The following is a 7,494-nucleotide window of genomic DNA, read 5'->3' as shown; positions in this document are numbered from 1 at the left end:
TCGGTCAGTGTGTCGGTCAGTGTGTCGGTCAGTGAGTCGGTCAGTGAGTCGGTCAGTGAGTCGGTGAGTGTGTCGGTCAGTGAGTCGGTCAGTGAGTCGGTCAGTGAGTCGGTCAGTGTGTCGGTCAGTGAGTCGGTCAGTGAGTCGGTCAGTGAGTCGGTCAGTGAGTCGGTCAGTGTGTCGGTCAGTGAGTCGGTCAGTGTGTCGGTCAGTGTGTCGGTCAGTGAGTTGGTCAGTGTGTCGGTCAGTGAGTCGGTCAGTGTGTCGGTCAGTGAGTCGGTCAGTGAGTCGGTCAGAGTGTCGGTCAGTGTGTCGGTCAGTGAGTCGGTCAGTGTGTCGATCAGTGTGTCGGTCAGTGAGTCGGTCGGTGAGACGGTCAGTGTGTCGGTCAGTGTGTCGGTCAGTGTGTCGGTCAGTGAGTCGGTCAGTGAGTCGGTCAGTGAGTCGGTCAGTGAGACGGTCAGTGTGTCGGTCAGTGAGTCGGTCAGTGAGTCGGTCAGTGAGTCGGTCAGTGTGTCGGTCAGTGTGTCGGTCAGTGTGTCGGTCAGTGTGTCGGTCAGTGAGTCGGTCAGTGAGTCGGTCAGTGTGTCGGTCAGTGTGTCGGTCAGTGTGTCGGTCAGTGAGTCGGTCAGTGAGTCGGTCAGTGTGTCGGTCAGTGTGTCGGTCAGTGAGTCGGTCAGTGAGTCGGTCAGTGAGTCGGTCAGTGTGTCGGTCAGTGTGTCGGTCAGTGTGTCGGTCAGTGAGTCGGTCAGTGAGTCGGTCAGTGAGTCGGTCAGTGTGTCGGTCAGTGAGTCGGTCAGTGTGTCGGTCAGTGAGTCGGTCAGTGTGTCGGTCAGTGTGTCGGTCAGTGAGTCGGTCAGTGAGTCGGTCAGTGAGTCGGTCAGTGTGTCGGTCAGTGTGTCGGTCAGTGAGTCGGTCAGTGTGTCGGTCAGTGAGTCGGTCAGTGAGTCGGTCAGAGTGTCGGTCAGTGAGTCGGTCAGTGAGTCGGTCAGTGTGTCGGTCAGTGAGTCGGTCAGTGTGTCGGTCAGTGTGTCGGTCAGTGAGTCGGTCAGTGAGTCGGTCAGTGAGTCGGTGAGTGTGTCGGTCAGTGTGTCGGTCAGTGAGTCGGTCAGTGTGTCGGTCAGTGAGTCGGTCAGTGAGTCGGTCAGAGTGTCGGTCAGTGTGTCGGTCAGTGAGTCGGTCAGTGTGTCGGTCAGTGTGTCGGTCAGTGAGTCGGTCAGTGAGACGGTCAGTGTGTCGGTCAGTGTGTCGGTCAGTGTGTCGGTCAGTGAGTCGGTCAGTGAGTCGGTCAGTGAGTCGGTCAGTGTGTCGGTCAGTGTGTCGGTCAGTGAGTCGGTCAGTGTGTCGGTCAGTGTGTCGGTCAGTGAGTCGGTCAGTGTGTCGGTCAGTGTGTCGGTCAGTGAGTCGGTCAGTGAGTCGGTCAGTGAGACGGTCAGTGTGTCGGTCAGTGTGTCGGTCAGTGAGTCGGTCAGTGAGTCGGTCAGTGAGTCGGTCAGTGTGTCGGTCAGTGTGTCGGTCAGTGAGTCGGTCAGTGTGTCCGTCAGTGAGTCGGTCAGTGTGTCGGTCAGTGAGTCGGTCAGTGAGTCGGTCAGTGTGTCTGTCAGTGAGTCGGTCAGTGAGTCGGTCAGTGAGTCGGTCAGTGTGTCGGTCAGTGAGTCGGTCAGTGTGTCGGTCAGTGAGTCGGTCAGTGAGTCGGTCAGTGTGTCGGTCAGTGAGTCGGTCAGTGAGTCGGTCAGTGTGTCGGTCAGTGAGTCGGTCAGTGTGTCGGTCAGTGTGTCGGTCAGTGAGTCGGTCAGTGTGTCGGTCAGTGAGTCGGTCAGTGAGTCGGTCAGTGAGTCGGTCAGTGTGTCGGTCAGTGTGTCGGTCAGTGAGTCGGTCAGTGTGTCGGTCAGTGAGTCGGTCAGTGAGTCGGTCAGTGTGTCGGTCAGTGAGTCGGTCAGTGAGTCGGTCAGTGTGTCGGTCAGTGAGTCGGTCAGTGAGTCGGTCAGTGAGTCGGTCAGTGAGTCGGTCAGTGTGTCGGTCAGTGAGTCGGTCAGTGAGTCGGTCAGTGAGTCGGTCAGTGAGTCGGTCAGTGAGTCGGTCAGTGAGTCGGTCAGTGAGTCGGTCAGTGAGTCGGTCAGTGTGTCGGTCAGTGAGTCGGTCAGTGTGTCGGTCAGTGTGTCGGTCAGTGTGTCAGTCAGTGTGTCGGTCAGTGAGTCGGTCAGTGTGTCGGTCAGTGAGTCGGTCAGTGAGTCGGTCAGTGTGTCGGTCAGTGTGTCGGTCAGTGAGTCGGTCAGTGAGTCGGTCAGTGTGTCGGTCAGTGAGTCGGTCAGTGAGTCGGTCAGTGTGTTGGTCAGTGTGTCGGTCAGTGAGTCGGTCAGTGAGTCGGTCAGTGAGTCGGTCAGTGTGTCGGTCAGTGAGTCGGTCAGTGAGTCGGTCAGTGTGTTGGTCAGTGAGTCGGTGAGTGAGTCGGTCAGTGTGTCGGTCAGTGTGTCGGTCAGTGTGTCAGTGAGTCGGTCAGTGAGTCGGTCAGTGAGTCGGTCAGTGAGTCGGTCAGTGTGTCGGTCAGTGTGTCGGTCAGTGTGTCGGTCAGTGTGTCGGTCAGTGTGTCGGTCAGTGTGTCGGTCAGTGAGTCGGTCAGTGTGTCGGTCAGTGTGTAGGTCAGTGTGTCGGTCAGTGTGTCGGTCAGTGAGTCGGTCAGTGTGTCGGTCAGTGTGTCGGTCAGTGTGTCGGTCAGTGTGTCGGTCAGTGAGTCGGTCAGTGAGTCGGTCAGTGTGTCGGTCAGTGTGTCGGTCAGTGTGTCGGTCAGTGTGTCGGTCAGTGTGTCGGTCAGTGTGTCGGTCAGTGAGTCGGTCAGTGTGTCGGTCAGTGTGTCAGTGAGTCGGTCAGTGAGTCGGTCAGTGAGTCGGTCAGTGAGTCGGTCAGTGTGTCGGTCAGTGTGTCGGTCAGTGTGTCGGTCAGTGAGTCGGTCAGTGAGTCGGTCAGTGAGTCGGTCAGTGTGTCGGTCAGTGTGTCGGTCAGTGTGTCGGTCAGTGTGTCGGTCAGTGAGTCGGTCAGTGAGTCGGTCAGTGAGTCGGTCAGTGTGTCGGTCAGTGAATCGGTCAGTGAGTCGGTCAGTGAGTCGGTCAGAGTGTCGGTCAGTGAGTCGGTCAGTGAGTCGGTCAGTGTGTCGGTCAGTGAGTCGGTCAGTGTGTCGGTCAGTGAGTCGGTCAGTGAGTCGGTCAGTGAGTCGGTCAGTGAGTCGGTCAGTGTGTCGGTCAGTGTGTCGGTCAGTGAATCGGTCAGTGAGTCGGTCAGTGAGTCGGTCAGTGTGTCGGTCAGTGTGTCGGTCAGTGAGTCGGTCAGTGAGTCGGTCAGTGTGTCGGTCAGTGTGTCGGTCAGTGAGTCGGTCAGTGAGTCGGTCAGTGAGTCGGTGAGTGTGTCGGTCAGTGTGTCGGTCAGTGAGTCGGTCAGTGTGTCGGTCAGTGAGTCGGTCAGTGAGTCGGTCAGAGTGTCGGTCAGTGTGTCGGTCAGTGAGTCGGTCAGTGTGTCGGTCAGTGTGTCGGTCAGTGAGTCGGTCAGTGAGACGGTCAGTGTGTCGGTCAGTGTGTCGGTCAGTGTGTCGGTCAGTGAGTCGGTCAGTGAGTCGGTCAGTGAGTCGGTCAGTGTGTCGGTCAGTGTGTCGGTCAGTGTGTCGGTCAGTGTGTCGGTCAGTGAGTCGGTCAGTGAGTCGGTCAGTGAGACGGTCAGTGTGTCGGTCAGTGTGTCGGTCAGTGAGTCGGTCAGTGAGTCGGTCAGTGTGTCGGTCAGTGTGTCGGTCAGTGAGTCGGTCAGTGTGTCGGTCAGTGAGTCGGTCAGTGTGTCGGTCAGTGAGTCGGTCAGTGAGTCGGTCAGTGTGTCTGTCAGTGAGTCGGTCAGTGAGTCGGTCAGTGAGTCGGTCAGTGTGTCGGTCAGTGAGTCGGTCAGTGTGTCGGTCAGTGTGTCGGTCAGTGAGTCGGTCAGTGAGTCGGTCAGTGTGTCGGTCAGTGAGTCGGTCAGTGAGTCGGTCAGTGAGTCGGTCAGTGTGTCGGTCAGTGAGTCGGTCAGTGAGTCGGTCAGTGAGTCGGTCAGTGAGTCGGTCAGTGTGTCGGTCAGTGTGTCGGTCAGTGAGTCGGTCAGTGAGTCGGTCAGTGAGTCGGTCAGTGAGTCGGTCAGTGAGTCGGTCAGTGTGTCGGTCAGTGAGTCGGTCAGTGTGTCGGTCAGTGTGTCGGTCAGTGTGTCAGTCAGTGTGTCGGTCAGTGAGTCGGTCAGTGTGTCGGTCAGTGAGTCGGTCAGTGAGTCGGTCAGTGTGTCGGTCAGTGTGTCGGTCAGTGAGTCGGTCAGTGAGTCGGTCAGTGTGTCGGTCAGTGAGTCGGTCAGTGAGTCGGTCAGTGTGTTGGTCAGTGTGTCGGTCAGTGAGTCGGTCAGTGAGTCGGTCAGTGAGTCGGTCAGTGTGTCGGTCAGTGAGTCGGTCAGTGAGTCGGTCAGTGTGTTGGTCAGTGAGTCGGTGAGTGAGTCGGTCAGTGTGTCGGTCAGTGTGTCGGTCAGTGTGTCAGTGAGTCGGTCAGTGAGTCGGTCAGTGAGTCGGTCAGTGAGTCGGTCAGTGTGTCGGTCAGTGTGTCGGTCAGTGTGTCGGTCAGTGTGTCGGTCAGTGTGTCGGTCAGTGTGTCGGTCAGTGTGTCGGTCAGTGAGTCGGTCAGTGTGTCGGTCAGTGTGTAGGTCAGTGTGTCGGTCAGTGTGTCGGTCAGTGAGTCGGTCAGTGTGTCGGTCAGTGTGTCGGTCAGTGTGTCGGTCAGTGTGTCGGTCAGTGAGTCGGTCAGTGAGTCGGTCAGTGTGTCGGTCAGTGTGTCGGTCAGTGTGTCGGTCAGTGTGTCGGTCAGTGTGTCGGTCAGTGTGTCGGTCAGTGTGTCGGTCAGTGAGTCGGTCAGTGTGTCGGTCAGTGTGTCAGTGAGTCGGTCAGTGAGTCGGTCAGTGAGTCGGTCAGTGAGTCGGTCAGTGTGTCGGTCAGTGTGTCGGTCAGTGTGTCGGTCAGTGAGTCGGTCAGTGAGTCGGTCAGTGAGTCGGTCAGTGTGTCGGTCAGTGTGTCGGTCAGTGTGTCGGTCAGTGTGTCGGTCAGTGAGTCGGTCAGTGAGTCGGTCAGTGAGTCGGTCAGTGTGTCGGTCAATGTGTCGGTCAGTGTGTCGGTCAGTGTGTCGGTCAGTGAGTCGGTCAGTGTGTCGGTCAGTGAGTCGGTGAGTGTGTCGGTCAGTGTGTCGGTCAGTGTGTCGGTCAGTGTGTCGGTCAGTGTGTCGGTCAGTGAGTCGGTCAGTGTGTCGGTCAGTGTGTCGGTCAATGTGTCGGTCAGTGTGTCGGTCAGTGTGTCGGTCAGTGAGTCGGTCAGTGTGTCGGTCAGTGTGTCGGTCAGTGAGTCGGTCAGTGAGTCGGTCAGTGTGTCGGTCAGTGAGTCGGTCAGTGAGTCGGTCAGTGAGTCGGTCAGTGTGTCGGTCAGTGTGTCGGTCAGTGTGTCGGTCAGTGAGTCGGTCAGTGAGTCGGTCAGTGTGTCGGTCAGTGTGTCGGTCAGTGAGTCGGTCAGTGTGTCGGTCAGTGAGTCGGTCAGTGAGTCGGTCAGTGTGTCGGTCAATGAGTCGGTCAGTGTGTCGGTCAGTGAGTCGGTCAGTGTGTCGGTCAGTGTGTCGGTCAGTGTGTCGGTCAGTGAGTCGGTCAGTGTGTCGGTCCGTGTGTCTGTCAGTGAGTCGGTCAGTGAGTCGGTCAGTGTGTCGGTCCGTGTGTCTGTCAGTGAGTCGGTCAGTGTGTCGGTCAGTGTGTCGATCAGTGTGTCGGTCAGTGTGTCGGTCAGTGTGTCGGTCAGTGAGTCGGTCAGTGTGTCGGTCAGTGTGTCGGTCAGTGAGTCGGTCAGTGAGTCGGTCAGTGTGTCGGTCAGTGTGTCGGTCAGTGTGTCGGTCAGTGAGTCGGTCAGTGTGTCGGTCAGTGTGTCGGTCAGTGAGTCGGTCAGTGTGTCGGTCAGTGTGTCGGTCAGTGTGTCGGTCAGTGTGTCGGTCAGTGTGTCGGTCAGTGAGTCGGTCAGTGTGTCGGTCAGTGTGTCGGTCAGTGTGTCGGTCAGTGTGTCGGTCAGAGTGTCGGTCAGTGAGTCGGTCAGTGTGTCGGTCAGAGTGTCGGTCAGTGAGTCGGTCAGTGTGTCGGTCAGTGTGTCGATCAGTGTGTCGGTCAGTGAGTCGGTCAGTGTGTCGGTCAGTGTGTCGGTCAGTGAGTCGGTCAGTGAGTCGGTCAGTGAGTCGGTCAGTGAGTCGGTCAGTGAGTCGGTCAGTGAGTTGGTCAGTGTGTCGGTCAGTGTGTCGGTCAGTGTGTCGGTCCGTGTGTCGGTCAGTGAGTCGGTCAGTGAGTCGGTCAGTGTGTCGGTCCGTGTGTCGGTCAGTGTGTCGATCAGTGTGTCGGTCAGTGTGTCGGTCAGTGTGTCGGTCAGTGAGTCGGTCAGTGAGTCGGTCAGTGAGTCGGTCAGTGAGTCGGTCAGTGAGTCGGTCAGTGAGTCGGTCAGTGAGTCGGTCAGTGTGTCGATCAGTGTGTCGGTCAGTGTGTCGGTCAGTGTGTCGGTCAGTGTGTCGGTCCGTGTGTCGGTCAGTGAGTCGGTCAGTGAGTCGGTCAGTGAGTCGGTCAGTGAGTCGGTCAGTGAGTCGGTCAGTGAGTCGGTCAGTGAGTCGGTCAGTGAGTCGGTCAGTGTGTCGGTCAGTGAGTCGGTGAGTGTGTCGGTCAGTGTGTCGGTCAGTGTGTCGGTCAGTGAGTCGGTCAGTGTGTCGGTCAGTGTGTCGGTCAGTGAGTCGGTCAGTGAGTCGGTCAGTGAGTCGGTCAGTGTGTCGGTCAGTGTGTCGGTCAGTGAGTCGGTCAGTGTGACGGTCAGTGTGTCGGTCAGTGAGTCGGTCAGTGAGTCGGTCAGTGAGTCGGTCAGTGTGACGGTCAGTGTGTCGGTCAGTGAGTCGGTCAGTGAGTCGGTCAGTGTGTCGATCAGTGTGTCGGTCAGTGAGTCGGTCAGTGTGACGGTCAGTGAGTCAGTGAGTCGGTCAGTGTGTCAGTGAGTCGGTCAGTGTGTTGGTCAGTGAGTCGGTCAGTGAGTCGGTCAGTGTGTCGGTCAGTGAGTCGGTCAGTGTGACGGTCAGTGAGTCGGTCAGAGTGTCGGTCAGTGTGTCGGTCAGTGTGTCGGTCAGTGTGTCGGTCAGTGAGTCGGTCAGTGTGTCGGTCAGTGAGTCGGTCAGTGAGTCGGTCAGTGAGTCGGTCAGTGTGTCGGTCAGTGAGTCGGTCAGTGTGTCGGTCAGTGTGTCGGTCAGTGAGTCGGTCAGTGAGTCGGTCAGTGAGTCGGTCAGTGTGTCGGTCAGTGTGTCGGTCAGTGAGTCGGTCAGTGTGTCGGTCAGTGAGTCGGTCAGTGTGACGGTCAGTGAGTCGGTCAGTGTGTCGGTCAGTGTGTGTCAGTGAGTCGGTCAGTGTGTCGGTCAGTGAGTCGGTCAGTGAGTCGGTCAGTGAGTCGGTCAG

Source organism: Scyliorhinus torazame, unplaced genomic scaffold, assembly GCF_047496885.1.
Source record: "Scyliorhinus torazame isolate Kashiwa2021f unplaced genomic scaffold, sScyTor2.1 scaffold_1571, whole genome shotgun sequence".
NCBI lineage: Eukaryota > Metazoa > Chordata > Chondrichthyes > Carcharhiniformes > Scyliorhinidae > Scyliorhinus > Scyliorhinus torazame.
Note: the sequence above shows the minus strand (reverse complement) of the source record.